The sequence below is a fragment of the Pistacia vera genome, unplaced genomic scaffold (assembly GCF_008641045.1).
Source record: "Pistacia vera cultivar Batoury unplaced genomic scaffold, PisVer_v2 Contig566, whole genome shotgun sequence".
NCBI classification, from domain to species: domain Eukaryota; kingdom Viridiplantae; phylum Streptophyta; class Magnoliopsida; order Sapindales; family Anacardiaceae; genus Pistacia; species Pistacia vera.
Genome location: NW_022196408.1, coordinates 1,181,553 through 1,198,917, shown reverse-complemented (window position 1 = coordinate 1,198,917; position 17,365 = coordinate 1,181,553). Strand labels below are relative to the sequence as shown.

The window sequence follows — 17,365 nt, the reverse complement described above, 5'->3', positions numbered from 1 at the left end:
ACTCATCAATTTGTGTCAGAATCAGGATTCACAGATTTTATTTTGACCCAACTGTTTTCAACCATTACGGAAGATTGATATTTTGACATCACTTATAAATATCAACGGCAACAAATAGGGGTGGGATAATCCGGTTAATCGAACAAGATTATCAAAACCAAACTGGTTTTTCGGTTTGGAGAAAATTGAAACCAAAAACCGGACCAATTTCTGTTAAAAACCGATTGTAAACTGAACCGAATATTCGGTTCGGTTACTGGTTAACCAGTTTTCAAATTAATCCTTAAAATTCTTCAATGTTTCATTTAAGTCCCTAAATTCAAATATTTATTATTTTATATATAATTTCATACTATGTTTCTCTTTTATTTTGGTATTATTGTTGTATTCTTTGTATGAAAAATAAATTAAATTATTTATTTGCAAATACTGAATCCAGAATATGAAATAAAAACATAAAGAATTCAATTACACATTACTCAATAGTCAATACTCATTAATAAACTCAAATACATAACATAAATTTAGTTTGGCAATGTTAAACTAAACATAACATAAAATTACAAAGTAAAAAAACTTAACATAACATAAATCATCTTCATCCCACAATGTTGGTGTTAGTAGAGTCTCTTGATTACGCACTCCCCGGATTAGTTAATGGTACACGAAGAAGATCATCATCTGCAATTAACAACTATGGTGCGTTTGGCTCTCTATTTTTATCCATATTCCCAATCCTATTCTCCAAATAATGTTTGGCACACTATTCCAGAAATATTACCCTATTTTTTTTAATTACTTTTAGACCCCATAAGGTTATTAATTTCACTAAATGCCCCCTGAATTTTTTTTTTTAAAATTAACAAAAAACCCCCCATCAACCCAATTTTTCAGATTCCGGCAACCACCGCCGGTGATAGCCGGAATCTGTACAACGGCCTAAATTCCGACCATAAATGGCCGGAATTACACCGATTTGGCCTTTTCCGGCAAGATCCACCACGGATCTGGCCGGAAAAGGCCAGATCTGGCCATCGTTGACGGTCAACGACGTCCAAATCTTGGTCGTTGTTGACCGAAAACGACGGCCACATCTTTGGCCGTCGCTGACGGCCAAAGATGGCAGTCGTTTTGGCCTTTTCGGCCGTCGACGACCATAACAGGCCTTTAGATCTGGCCTTTTCCGGCCAGATTCGTGGTGGATCTGGCCGGAAAAGGCCATAATGATGCGTTACGGCACAGATTCGATCGGTCTGTGCCGTAACGAAATTTTTCGGCCAGATTCCGGCGGTGGCGGCCGGAATCTGCAACTGCAGGTGGTGGGGGTGTTTTTGTCATTTTATATAGTAGGGTCTTTAATTAAATTAGTAAACCTATGGGCTTTTTCATAAATTTTTCAAATTTACCTCGTAATACTCCCCTATCCAACAATCCAATATTATCCTCAAAATCCTATCCAAAATCCTACACCAAACGCACCCTATAAATATTAATAAATGAAAATAATAAAACATATGAAATATTATTATCACTGCAGTTAAAGAATGTAGTGACATAAATTAAGCATATGCTGTGATAACTTTAAATTCCTATTTTCTCTATCCAGTTTCTCTCTTTTCAACTTGATAAAACCCTCTTCCCGCTAATTCCATTTAACCATCCAAAACACTTCCACCCAAAGTCCAAAATCATAACACTCATAGCCCTCTTACACTCATCCATTTATCCACATATTTCAACTATCCTTGTTTGAAACACATCAAGTTACAAGTCATAATTCAAAAACCATTAACCCCAATAAGCACGTTAAGATTTTGTTTTATTATCAACATTTGCCCTTCAATGTCTACTAAGATACCAAACACTTTCTATGCACTCGATCACCAAACATTAAAAAAAAAAAAAAAAAAGGCCAGTAGTCAAGAACAAATCATTAGAGATGGGCGTTTGCCCCGGCCTCGCAGGGATCTGTCCTGACCCGACCTGAATGGGCCGGGGAATCCCTGAAAAAAACGGGGATAGGGTCGGGGATGGTCCTCAGCGAAATCCCCGCATCCGGGGACGGGCTGGGGAAGGGGATAGTGTAATCCTCGGCCCGACCCACCCCACCCCGGCCCCATGGAGCCCCGCTCGCCCCGCTTTTTTTAGAATTTTATGTTTTTTTTTTATTTGTTCCCTTTATGAGATTGTATATAAAGTTAGAGTTTAAATCATGATTTTAAATAATGTATCTAAATTTATGATATTTACTTTTATAATATTTTCTAATGTTTGTATTAAATTTATAGAAAAATAATTTAAAACGAGAGGAGGTCTGAATAATTACAATATGATTGATTACTTTGTAATTTATAAAATAATAAATACATGGGACATGGCCCAAAAATAAATTTAATTAGATTATTATAATTTACAAACCAATATAAGAATATAACAATTACTTAACGACTTACAAATTACATAAATTCAATTATCCTTGTAATTATAATTGATCAATAAATATGATGTTAAACTTAATCAAATAATGAGATTTGAGATTTGTCCCCTTCAAATGGATAATTTTATTAGTTGTAGTGGAGATAGACTTTAGTTTATGTATTACTTTTTAAATCTTAATTTGAATTTCACAATAAATTGTTGACTTTATATTTTTTTCCCTTAAATTATGTCTTTTTAATAAATTAACTACTGAAATTAAATAGTTAAAATAATACCTATCAATGTGCTAGTTTTTCACAATTAAAATAATTAAATTATTGTTATGAAAAGTTTTGATTTACACAGGGCAAAAATCCTCATTTGGGGGATAAATTCCCCGCAAACCCGTTCATCGAACCGGTCGGGATGGGGATAGGAGGGATTTTGTCCCCACGGGCCAGGCATGGTCTTGAGAAAAAATCTCGCCCGTGGGGACGTGTACACCTGCTCTCTACTACTATGCTTATAGTTCATACTATGTAAATTATAGATATAACATAGCATATGAAATAGTGGGCTCAAATTTTTCTTTACTCAATAAATATAATTCTTTACAAATACAAAAGACTATGTATTAAAAACTTTTAATAATACAAAAATCATAGAGGTGGATAGTAGTGCCAATACTCTCCTCTCCTCGACGTCCATCCGACCCGCTGCTCCTATTTCCTGCAAAACAGAGAAACAACGGGGTGAGCACAACAATGCTCAGTAGTAATACTCTCTACTACCTGTCCCCGCAACTCACTCTTTGGTTCTTTCCTTACTCTACAGTTCTTCTATTTCTAATTCTCATTGTTTTTCTCTTTCTTTCTAATACTTTTATCCTCATTAACTTTGTTTTGCTCTTTTTTTTTTCTTCTCTCTGTTCTTATTCTCTTTTCTCCTTCTCTATTCTTACTCACCATGAAGGAAAATCATGGTTCTCTTTGTTCTCGTCATACTCACCATGAAGGAAACTCAGGTTCTCTCTCTTATTCTCGTCATACTCTCACTAACCATGAAGAAATCATGTGTATGCATGTATGAGATGTACATGCAACTAATGCCAAAAGAACTGCATGTTTTTTCTTCTACTCTCTATTCTTACTAGCTCAAACTCTCTCATTCTTTCTCATACTCTCTCTCTTTCGATCTCATTCTTTCTCAGGCTTTCTCATTCTTTAATTCTCTTATTACTAAAGCTCAAACTCTCTCATTCCTTCTCATACTCGCTCTCTCTCTCTTTCTATCTCATCTTTCTCAAGCTTTCTCAAGCTAGGACTCATAATATAGCTTAACTTTTAGCTTTCTCATCTCTGTTCTCTTAATGTTTCTATTTTCATAACTCTTTGCTATACACTCTCTGGTGTATGTCACGGCCTCATCTTACCGGAGGTAGGCTGGGAACTCAACGCTTGTCGTGACTTTCTCTTTTTCTCTTTCTGTTCTTTCTATTTCTGTTTTTCTCATTCGTACTCATTGGAATGTCACGGCCTCATCTGACCGGAGGCATGGCTGGGCGCTACACTCTACGTGATTTCTGCTCATTTCTCTACGATCGGATTTAGTCATGCATGGATTCGGAACCTTGGCCATGGAGTGTACATGCTTTCTCTCTATCTCTCAAATGTCACGACCCCTTCTTATCGGAGGCACAATTGGAACCTCATGTTCCACTCTGCGTGACAGTCAGGCCTCATCTGACCGGAGGCACAGCTAGATCACATATCACCCAATCTCGGACTACTCATCACTCATAGGTTTCCCATCGCACAACTTACTCTATCCTCTTCTTTAACTCTTGGCACAAGATCTCTATCTTTCTCTAGCTACTCATCAAATGTAGCTTAACTTTAGAGTACTTCTCTGCTCTTTCTCAACTTTTTCTCAAGTTCTTTCTCAATGCACACTTAATGCATATGGATGGTTCATGTTCATTAATGCACTTAAGAAATGCCAATATGCAATGTTGCAATGATTAAGGTTCATAACTCATTTTCATGCTTCTCTAGGCATTTCATCAAACAACTCATGTGCATATAAAACTTTTTCTAACTATAACTCTATTTCCTTTTTTAACTATCCAAAAATGGGAATAAACTTCCATGGACATAATCCTTACCATAGAAGAACACTCCCAATATATATGCTCATTCTCATCTAACTTCATCTCAACTCATCACATACCACACTTCTTATAAAGGAGAAGTATCCAATAAACTCACGAATACTATCTCAATTAATTTCTCAACAAGTGACATATATTTCTATTCAAGTTCTCAAATACATACATATAACATGCATATATCATTTCTACTAAATCTCTACTCAAGAGAATTCTCAAATCTCAACTTGGGTTAGAATTTACTTACCTCATACTTGAGTAGTCTCCACTAAAGCTCTCTACTCTTGTTGGACCATAGCTTTCCTTATTCCTAAGATAAACTTAGTAAGAACTTAACCCTACATAAAAAAACTCATCTAGAGTAGGGATTCTTACCTCTTCTTGCTTAGATCACTTCTTTGTCAAATTCTAACTCAAAACTCTCAAAAATCCCTTGAAGATTGAGTGAGGAATGAGAGAAAATGAGGGATGAAGAGGCGGTGGAAATGAGTGAAATGAAGGGGTTTTGAGAACTAAACCCTTATTTGCTCATATAATATACACTCTTTCCCATTTTGCCCTTACTCTTTCTTAAAATTCACCTTATCCTTTAATTCTTACAAACTCACCCCCATTTTACACTATTCTCCATGAAATTTCCTTACATCTTACTCCCCACTTTTGCTGCTAATTAGGGTAGAAAGGTCATTTTACCCTTATGGAGAATTCTCTAGAAACCTCAAGAAACTTTTCTGCCGTCTCGTCGCCCGCGGTGATGAAGAACTTTCCGTCGCCCCAGCGAAACATTCTAGAATCGACACCGCCACACAGAACCAATGTCGCCACGACGAAGCTTCTCCTCGCCCCGCGAAGGCTGCAACTCCAAAATCTACCAAGTCTTGATCAATTCCATGGTAAACACTCACCAAACCCAAAACATAAACTCAACCAAGGCCACCAAACAACATGAACAATATCCAAACTCATTTAAGAGCAATTCATTAATCCTTTAGCCTACCATAAACAATGGCTACGTATCTCAAGTGGGGTGTTACAGGACGGGGTCGGGGACGGTCTAGGAAGGGGTAACGGGACGGGACGGGACGGGGCCGGGCCATGGGGTCCCGGCCCACGGCCCGCGGCCAACCTTAAATCATCAAATACAAACACTCCAGTACTCCACAACAAAACCAAAAATAAATAAAGAATCACCAACAATTGATTATATAAACACAAAAACTACCTTAAAGCAAACAGAAACAAGAAACACAAATCTCACCATCAAAATAAATTAAAAGCTAAAAATAGCAACTAATTATATAATCAATTACACATTACTCAATAGTCATACTCATTAATAAGTTATAGTTAGCAACTCTCCAAAAATTTAAAACAAAATATATCTATGATAACTTTAATGATAATATACTCATATATTGAAATTTGGGAACCCTTCAATCATCAAGATGAGTTAGACTACTTTCCACCCCGAAGAGAAAACCTCTACACAAAGTTGGACAAACAAGTTAGCTAAAACATAAATAATGATGAAAAAATATAATTATAATTGAAAGTTAACAAAAAGTCACCTGACTCAATTTAGAAATTCTTCCAAGCTTTCCTCAATGGTCAATGGTCCACGCGTATTCAATCCAATCTTGTACAGATAAGAGTCTCTCCGTCTTAGTAGGGAGCTAGAAATGATCTAAACGACCCTGTATAAAAGCGATTAGATGCAACGTTGAAACAGGCATAGCAACACATCTCTGCTATCATAGAGAGTACAACATATTTTGTTGAATTAGTCTTCCACCAATTGAAGATATCAAAGTGTTGTTGTTTATCCTCACAATCGTCCGCTAAATACTTATCCAACTCCTTCTATGCTGAACAACTTTCTTGCAGCCTTTTTCTCCTTACATAACCCTTTGAAGTCCTCATTAGCAACATTTGCATCATGCAATCAAGTCAATTGAAACTTAGATTTCTCACTTGATGCTCATTGTCATCCACCATAAGCAAACTTATTGCTCAAATAAAGACAACAAAGCTTCCTTCACTTGTCTCATCAACTTGTCAGCTACAACAACATCATAGGCCTCATTAACAATCCAGTCCACATATTTCAATTTGTGCCTAGATCCAGTATCTATGAATGAATACATAATGTTGATATTATCAACATTTGACCAATACTATAATTTCCCTTCATCGTGTAGCCATATTACATAAGCCAAGATCAGACTTTTACACCATTTTGAAATCTTCAACAACGCCGAAAATCTCTCCATGTATGCATTACCAGTAACTAAAGAACCTAAAGACGTAGAGTAGCATCGTAAAATACTTTCAAGAAAGTAACAAATAGTGAGCATACTCCAATCAGTACTCATAGGCAAACCTCGGACCTATCACCACTAGTAAGCTCATATGCATACTACTATCTTCCAATGCCAACAACCCAAAAGCTTTTTGAAATTTTAATGCCTCTTCAACATCAAGTATTAGAGTTCCACTTTCTACATCAAGAACCAAATGACTTTTACTTGCAATTTTTTCTTCTCCACACACACCTTAAATCTCTGTAACCTGTTGGAGAGAGACATACCTCACTTGAACGTATTCTAAATATGGGTCATCCATTTCCTTAACCCTTTTTACAATTAAACTCAAAATTTGCACAACATCTCATGTGTAAAAAATCACGTCCAATACACTTCCCTTCCAACTTGTAGTCTAGTCTTCAGATACTTACCCCAACATCATTAGAACTAGCATTGTCTACTGTGATTGTAATACCTTATAAATACCCCAATCAAGAAACACTCTCACTACTCTCCAATCACTATACCTTATGACTAGTGATTGGACAGAAATTAAAATTCTTTTCTGTACTGCCAATGATCATCAATGAAATGCGCATAAGCAATAATTAAGGTTTGAATGCTTGTCCATGTATCAGTCGTCAGACAAACTCTGTGCGAAAACACTGAAAAACTTCTTCAACTTTTGCACTCTGCAATATATATTTTGAAGCAATCTTTAGTCACGTTCTCCTACAAGGTACTTGAAACCTAGGTTGTGTCACATTCATCACGTTGCAGAAACCCCTCAGCTCCACAAAACTAAAAGGTACCTCATCAACAATGATCATTTTTGCTATAGCCTCTCTAATCAGATCTGGATTATTTCCATGACACCAATGAAGATTGTGTGGAGGGAGCAATGCCGCTTGAGAGATCACGTAATCCTTGTTGAAAAATTAGGGTCTTCCTCTTGTCTACCACATGGAGGTACTTTTTGCATCTATTTAAGTGGTTACGTAGACAACTCGTACCACTCTACTGGACATGCTAGAACCTCCCACAATAACACATGTCGCAGTCAAATCATCCTTATGCTCACAATCACTCTTAACAAATTAATAATAAAACATAAGGCACCAATTTACACATAGTGAAAAATCATCAAAATCATCTTTTTCAATCACCCATAATTATTCTAATTAATTGCTCAAAAGTGAAAAATAATCTTCTTTTAGGTGAGGTTATATCCCAATTGTCTAATTGAGCCATATTGTGTAGGCCGAACTCTAATAAAAACTAAAATGATGTCCATTTAACCCAAACTTTCAAATAGGGAAGACTAAGACTTTCACAAAAAAACAAAAGCCACATTTGCCAACTAATTCATAATCTACACCTGAATGCAGCATCAACAATGACATTACAGCCTGTACAGAAGAACTACTCTTAATTCGACCTTAATGTTATTGAACCTATAAATACCTTGCACATGACCTTATGTATATAATACCAACAATCCCATATAGATTAGCTCAATCTTAAATTCATCACAAATTTACAACTTAGCCAAGATATTATGGCTTGACCCGTTTGATATCTAAATCAAGAAAGCCAAGAACTGATCAAGAAAAACCGGTTTCAGTTGAACATCAACATACACTACTAAACCGGACGTCCCTAACCGCTTGAATCCATAAAAAATATACTCTAATCACAAAGCACCCATTTGCTATGTCTAAGCAACTATCAATCAAACCTACAAAATTCTCCATTCCCCTCTCTCCAAAGGTTTCCAAAACCAAAACCAAATAGGTTTCTTGATATTACAGATCGTCCGACCAATAACAATAAACCCACATAAAAAAAGCTATAAAAAATATCAGAACAAAACAAAAGCTGATGAAAGGAATATTTTTAAGGATCTTTAAATTTAAATACAAGAAACCCACGAAAAAAAGGCTTCTGGTATAAAATTACAAGAAAAACAACCATTAGCCACAAAATAACTCAGAATACATAAAAAACCTGAAAACTGGTGGGTATCTCATGAAATAACAAAACAAACAAACAAACAAGAATCCATTTGAATCAAGAGTCTGCTCACGGTGGGTTGCTCAGGGTGGAGTCTCTTCAGGGTGGGTCTGCTCACGTGGAGTTTCTTCGGGTGGGTCTGCTCAGGTGGAGTCTGCTCAGGTGGCATGATGGAGAGTGATGTGTGGACTGGAAGATGCCAGATCGAAGCTTGGAGATGGAGTCTGTGTGCTCACGGTGGGACAATGGGTGACTGCCTGATGGAGAGTGGAGTCTGCTAGAGTGTTCGGTGCTGGCGAACGTGCCGCGAATCAAGAAATGAAGAATAAAGATGGAGTGGTGACTGGACAGTGGAGTGACTGAAAGATTGAAGAGTGGAGTACATAAGTCAGCTCAGTAGCTCACGTGTGGATGAGAGTAGCTCACGGTGTGGAAGACTGGAACTGGAAGTGTGGAGATTTCAGATTTGGAGGCGGAGAAGAGTCTGAACTCTGAAGAGAAATAGAGGAGTGAAATTTTTTTTTTTTGCTTTTATAGTTAGGGTAAACCGGTTTTCGTTAGCCGTTTTGGAATATTTTTCAACTGAACCGATTTTTGGTTTTTTAATTTTGCAAACCGAAAACCAAACGTTCGGTTCGTTTTCGGATTATTTATCCCACCCCTAAACAAGCGCTTATTCATACTTTAACCACCATTGAATACTCTGATAGTAAAAAAACAAAAAGATTTTTTATGAGTTTAGTTAAAGTCCCCCTAAGCACTAATAGGAATGTCACAGGGGCTTTTACCTACCATAGTTCTAGAGTCCCAGAGATTAGTTGAGGTGTGTTGAAATGTAAAATAGGAAATAGAATTATTCTCTTTGTAATATGGAAATAGATTAATAGGATAGGAATAGAATATAATAGGATGTAACAATTTACTTCCTAGATTAGTTTTTGTTTTTTGCTATAAATTCATTGTACATTCATTATGAATATAACAAGAAAATATTTTTCTCCACATGGTATCAGAGCCAACTGTCCTGAAATTTAAATTTTTTCTTCTCTCTTTCTCGAAATTTTTTTTCCTGGTGATTGTTCTCTGGCAACGATCAGAATCTGGTCTAATCACACCAGACTGATCGTCTTCCCATCGTCGTCATAACCCGAATGATTTCGTCGTTAGTAGCCGCGCACGCGCCCTCACGCGTCGTTTGCTTTTCTGGCAGTCCCCCTTCGATCTACTTTTCCAGCGAGCGTGGTTCCACCGCCACAGAATCTTGTCCTCTCCACCTCGTCGGCAAATCCCTTCAAGGTGGTTTCCGTCAGCTTCTGCCTCCGATCTAGTTTTTGACAAGTGTTCTGTTCCACGAGTATTCTGTTTTTCTGGGGTACGTAAGTTTCTGCTTTTCGTCAGCTTCAAGACTCTGACCTTCTCATGGTTCCTCAAAATCACGCCTTCGTTCAACCACGTGGTTTTTCTTTTTATCTCTCCCTCCCTATCACCCACTGAGCGATTAATTGGGACTGCTAATTATATCATGGGCTGCCTTTGTTGAATTATGGTGTATTGGCCAGGTCTGAAGGATCCTTGACCACCAAGGCAGCTCGATATTACGTCAGATAGTCTTCTGGACTAAATGTATGCCTCTGACGGTGGTAGTATGTGTGGAAACTTCTTGTCCTCTGCCAACCTTTTTACAAATCTTTCGCTTTTGGTTAATATTTGAGTCAGGCTATCAACTTCTCTATACAAATGACGCTTCAGTGTTATATTTGTTGTGTCCACTTAGGCATCTTAAACGAGGCTATGAATGAATATGTCAACTTTCCTTGGTAAGATGGCCTCCCTTAAGACAGAATTTAATCTGCTGTTACCTGTTGTTAAATCTGCAATAGAAGATTGGCTCAAGGGCAAGTTCTTTATGGTCCTGACACTTGGACGCTTGGTCCAGTCTTACACCTGTTCGGATCAAATTCTTTCTGGAGCCACCGTGCCTTCCCTTGAGAAGTGTTTGCCAAATTACTTCGGGTTTCCTCCCTTACTACTGTGCATCATCCGCTGTGACTCTTTGGTCCTTGTTTCTCAGTCCCACACTTTTCAAGAACAGGCGATCGAGGAAGTGGCAGAGGAAATCGGGTCCAAGTGAGTTAACTGTCACGGTGGGGGCATACCAGAGAGAAATGTTTAAGTTACATGGTGCCTACCCGAGCTTGCTAATTTGCCAAGCTGATCACTCTGATCTTCATTCTGAGTCCTCTACAGTGCCAGCATCAGCCCTCTTTAACTCTCACAAGGTACGGGATTTATGATGATACTTATAGTTATCAGGCCAGTAAGCAGTCTTCTTCATCCATTGCCTCCGTCGCTCAAACGGTAATTAGTGCTTGCCTTTCTCAGTCTTCTGCTTAGGACCTTGGTCCTAGTCTTAGGTGCCTCGGATCATATTTCTAACCCTTTTACTTACTCAGATTACAAATATTGTATCTTTACCTCCTGTTACTTTAGCCCAGGGTCTAAAGCCGATGTTCCAAGCTATTGGATGTGCCAAAACCCCTCCCCTCCTTAGCATTAGACTCTATGCTCTATCCCAAATGTCATTTAATCTCGTGTCTGTAGTAAAACTTACCGGCTCCTTAAATTGCTCTATTCGTTTTGATACTGACTCGTTGTTATACGGATCGCGGACAGGGAAGGGAATTGGCACAAGATGTGAGTCACAGGTGTCTCTATCATCTCCATATCCATCTACAGCATGCTTGTCTTTCGAGTCTCGGATCTCCTTCATAATCGTTGGGCCTCCTAGTCTTTCAAACTTCGAAATGATCCCAGGTCTATCTTAAATTATCATCCTTGAGTTTGTGAGTCGTGTCAGCTGGAAAAGCATACTCGTAGTTCTTTTCCCAAAGCGTGTCAATAAACGGGCTGGTCGTCCCCTTGAGTTAGTGCATTCATATTGTGTGGGGTCCCTGTCGTGTTAACTCTACTTTGGGTTTAAATTTTTGTTACATTTATGATGACTTCTCGAGCGACTTGGTTATTCTCAGCGCTCTCGTTCTGAATTATTTTCCATATTTTTCATTTTGTGCTGCAACTTAAGACTCAACACAATACTACCATTTAGTATATACGAAGTGATATGCTCGCGAATATTTCTCTGTTTTTACAAAATTCCATGACATTTAGGGAAGTCTTCATCAGTCTTTTTGTGCTATAGTCCCCAACAGATGGCATTGCTGAGCGTAAATGACACCTATTGAAACTGCTCGCACTCTTCTTTTACATAGCACGTTCCTTTCTGGTTTGGGCTGACGCCGGTTCTAACGCCTGTTACTTAATAAATCGCATGCCGTTTTGTCTTACAAGACCAGTTCCCCACTCCATATTATTCCTGATACTCATTATTTTCTTCCCCCGTGTGTCTTTGGGAGCAACTGTTTTGTTCAACATTTCCCTCTGGTCAGAATAAACTGTCACCAAGTCTACGAAATGTATTTTTTGGGTATCACGTCTCAGAAGGGCTACAAGTGTTATTCTCCCGACCACACATCGCTACTCATTCTCTGCTGATGTTACGTTCTGAGTGCTCTCCATTTTTTCCTCTCCTCCAGTGGAGTCGTGATTCGGTAGTGGATGCTACCATTCCATACGTTGCTTTCCCACTTCGTCTGTTTCGATACCTCAGTCTACTACTAATACACATCCTTCCTGTCGACATAGTCTGGTCCTTTTACAGGTGATCCTGATGTTCTTGTGTTGTTCCTGAGATCCCTGTTACTGCAGGTTTGTGCCTGATTCCTCCAATGCCACGGTCTGTCTCAGCTGATGTAGTTTCCCATTGCTATTCGTAAAGGTATGCGCACTAACAGCAACACCTCATCCCATCTACAATTTTTTTGAGTTATCATCGTTTATATTCTTCATATTAGCCTTTGTCTTCACCCTTCTTCTGTTTCTGTTCCTTGCAATGTTCAATGAGGCACTTTCTCACTCGGTGGGGTAAGGCAATGGTTGAAGAAATGTCTGCTTGCATCATAATCAATACTGGGAGTTAGTTTCCTTACTCGGGCCATTCCATGTTGGTTGTCGATAGATTTACACTGTAAAGGTTGGTCCAGATGGTAAGGTTGATCGGCTGAAAGCCCGTTTGGTGGCCAAGGGATACACTCAGATCTATGGGACAGATATTTTGGCACTTTTTCTCTTGTGCTAAGATGTCTTCCGTCCGGTTGTCTTTGCTATGGCTGCCATTCGGAACTAGCCTATGCATCAATTGGATATTAGAATGCTTTTCTCATGGTGAACTTCAGGAAGATATTATATGGAGCAACCTCCTGGTTTGTTGTTAGGGGGGGTCTGGTTTGGTATATAAACTTGCGTCGTCTCTATATGGTCTAAAAAGTCTCCCTGCTTGGGTTGGACGATTTGCACAGTTATCCAAGAGTTTGGTATGTTCGATGTGAGTCTGATCACTCTATTTTCTATAGACATACATCATCAGGACGTGTATCTATCTGGTTGTCTATGCGATGATATTGTTATACAGGAAGTGATCCAAAATGGCATTGGACAGTTATAAGCAACAATGTTCAAACACTTTCAGACGAAAGACTTAGGGCTACTCAGATACTTTCTCTGGCATAGAGTCGCTCAGTCATAACATGGGTTTGTATTTCTCAGAGGAGAAGTATGTACTGGATTTCGAGGAAACCATGGGCAAATTGCAGGACCAATAGACTCTCCTAGGATCCTATTTAAAACTTTCACCTGGGGCGGGAGGGCCTCTTACTGATCTTGGAAGGTATCGAAGACTTGTTGGAAAACTTAACTATTTCACTATCACACGACACGGATATTTCCTTTTGTTAGTGTTGTGAGTCAGTTCTTCACCCCGTGTGATGTCATTGGGATGCAGTGTCCCAGATTTTGAGGGTAATCAAGGGGCCTGTGTGGCTTACTGTAGAATGGGCCTTCACATATGTTCGGTTTCGGGATGCTGTGGTAGGTTCTCCATCTGATAGACGTTCTACCTCAGGATTTTGTGTTCTTGTTGGAGGAAACCTAGTTTCATGGGAAAGTAAGACAAGCGGTTGTTGCCAAAGTCAAGTGCTGAAGCAGAGTATCGTGCAATGGCCTTAGCACTGTGAGCTGGGTTGGTTAAACAACAATCAAGAGTTGAGATGTGTTGAAGCATCACAATGAAGTTACTTGTGATAATCAGGCTGCCTTCATATTGCTTCAAATCCAGTGTTTCATGAGAGGATCAAAACACGAAATTGATTGTCACTTTGTTCGAGAGAAGTTCTATCAGGGTGTATTGCAAAATAGTTATGTCAGTTCAACGACCAGTTAAAGAGACATCCTCACTAAGTCTCTCAAAGGTTCTCGTGTTGACTTATTGTAACAAGCTTGGTGCATATGATTGTATGCTCCAGTTGAGGGGAGTATTGAAATGTAAAATGGAAATAGAATTATAATAGGAATGTAACAATTTACTTCCTAGATTAGTTTTTTGTTTTTGCTATAAATTCATTGTACATTTCATTATGAATACACAAGAAAATATTTCTCCACAAGGTGCATGCAAACTGACCCAGACACCCTCGGAGATAAAAAAAAAAAATAATAATAATAAATTGACAGCCAACATAAACTTCTCAAAATTCTTGCCTTAAATTTCATCTATGGATAAAATCCTTGTTGCATAAAGCTACAAGAAATTGCAGAGTGGTGTACGTTTGTGCATGATTAATTGATAATCTCTCAACGTCAACCACATTATTCCTGGATTCTTGGATTACGTGGCCTGTTCTTGTTCATATTCTCGTGCGGTCCTAATTATTTGAATTATCAAATAGATTTGAGTTCATGGGCTGTAATGAGTTTATTTACAAACCATGGAGTTTGATGGGCCATTGCCATCACTATCAGGTCGATCACTCTTACCGGGCTGTTCAGCTAGTGTTATTACCAAGAGTTTGTTCAATTCACCCCACAACAATGAGTTAGAGCATAAAGAGTGACAATAATAAAATTTTCAAATGAGCCTCATCCCTTTTGAAAGTATTACAAGTTAGAAAAATAAAACATGAACAAAAACAAAGAAAAAGTCAAGCAATATGGAAACCAAGGCAGACGGCTCACCCATGGTTGCCTGGTTGGTTCGTTGATACATGCAGCTCACTTAACACAACAAGAAAACAAAACCACAAGGGTCAAATACATAAATAAATTTCCTTATTTTTACTCTTTTTTTTTTTTTTTTAATGACCAGGGGTGTTTGGACCAGTTTACACGCATCGGCAACTAATCCCTCGAAACCCTGAAACTACCAATTGAGTAAGAGTTCCAGTGGTAACCCCTATTAGCACCTATATTTTTACTTTTCAATAATCATATGGTTTCTATTCCATAAGTTTACACGGTGATAACAATAATAGATTTGTAATTTATTTGATATGAAAAATTAAGCTACATCCGTCCCAAACTTGAATATTAACCATTACTAACTTCCAGATAAAGATACGATGACATTAACAAATTTTAACCTTTAATTAAACCAGCTCAAAATCAAAATTTGAAGAAATCATCGCCATATGGTTATGCAAAAGGTCATCACCCCAACTTAAGAACATGGTTGTTGCAGTATTTGAATGACAGTTTATATAGCCTTGTTGACTGTTGAACTCTCAGATGTTTCAGTGGACACCCATGTAGCCATGGGTATTAATAGTGACAGTTGTGACCCAGTATTTTTTTCATCTTTTTTTATTTTGGGTTTATATATGAGAACCTTATTCCTCAACCGACAAGGCGACAAGTGAATTTCAATTATTATTATGAATTATTTGAGACAAGAATTGCCAGCTACCTAACTCATCTGAAAATTTGACACGCACCTAAATGTAAATTGATTAACTGATAATGACTCACGGTAAGAGTAGAATTACTGTTGAAAAATTCATAGTTGATGTGGGCAAACACTAGCACGCCTGACTCCTCTTATAAGAAGGAAGTACTGAATAAACATTTCCATGGCTTCTACTCTGCAAATGGGTGATGATGATGTGTTGGAGGTTCAAGTTCAAGAGCAGCAGCCAAAATGGAAAGGCAAAACTAGTGCAGAAATGGCAGGCATAAAAGCAGAACAAGTGTGGCCATTCTTGGAAGATTTCTTCGGGCTAGACAAATGGTTTCCAACTCTAACTACATGCATTCCGGTTGAAGGCATCTCTGGGCAACCCGGTTGCGTGCGTTATTGTGCCGGATTCAGAACCCCAGTGGACAGCGACGATGTTGAAGAAACTGTAAACTGGACAAATCAGAAACTACTGTCTATTGATCCAACAAAATGACATTTAGCTATTCCATTATAGATGGAAACGTTGGGTTCAACAAGTATGTATCTACAGTGACAGTGGTGAAAAAGGAAGATGAAGAAGAAGGGTGCAGGATTGAGTGGGAGTATGAAGTTTAACCAGTGAAAGTAAAAGGGTGGACACTTGAGCATTTGGATTGCTTTATTAGCACAGGCTTGCAAGGGATGGTTGAGAGAATGAAAGAAGCAATTCAAGGTTTCAAATAATCTAATATTCTTGCATCTTCATGATTCCTCTGCTGTTTGTTTCGTAAATGTCACAGCATGTTATGGTCTCTGTGTCATTATTATGCTAATAAATTGAGAAAGCCCTATGGTTTTAAGTGAATCAGTGTTGAGCATTCCATTATAAACACTATAAAACATGGTTGATTGCATGCCTTCAAGGTCATTTTTCAGGGGAAATTGGTTTAGGAGTTCAAGGAAAATTCAACGCATCTTTTAGATCATTTATTTTTTATTATTATTATTTTTTTTTTAGTATCCGGGGTGGTCCAAGCCAACTTGTGTGCACTTGGACTATTTTTCAGCAGCTCTATAGTTAACTATCAGATAAGCTTCCAGTTATTACCTTTTATTAGTAGCCGTGAGGATTCAAACTCATGACCTCCTAAGTAATATACCTAAGAGTCTCGAGTGACCGTCAAACTATGTAGAGATAGTTAAGTTATTTAATTTGACCACTCAATCAATTTTTTTCTTTCTTTCATTCTGGGCTCCCACTAAATCAAATACACTTCTTTAAATTTCTCTGCACAATCAATCTAACCAATATATTGTGTACGAACTCACCTTCACAAATTATCTAATTATATGTATTGATGTTTTTTTATGATCTCTATATTTATTTCATATATTTGTTCATTATGATCCAACTGTTCAGAATTTTATTAATTTGAATTGAATTTAAGATTTTTTTTTTTTTTCTTTTGTGATTCTTGAAATAATCATGTTAGAAGATTTTGGATACTAAAATTGTTTTTCTTGAACTAAAAAGGCGAAAACATAATAATAAAAAAAAATTATCAGTTTGACTGAAAAGGAATCCTGTCCATTAAGGCCCAAATGCCATTTCAACCCACCACACCCCCATGCGCGTTGTCT

At 37.9% G+C, this 17,365-nt stretch overlaps 1 pseudogene; it reads left to right on the top strand.

The window, feature by feature from the left end:
* Nucleotides 1-15,835: 15,835 nt before the first annotated feature.
* On the top strand, nt 15,836-16,592 carry LOC116108557 (annotated as a pseudogene).
* The last annotated feature ends 773 nt before the right edge of the window (nt 16,593-17,365 follow it).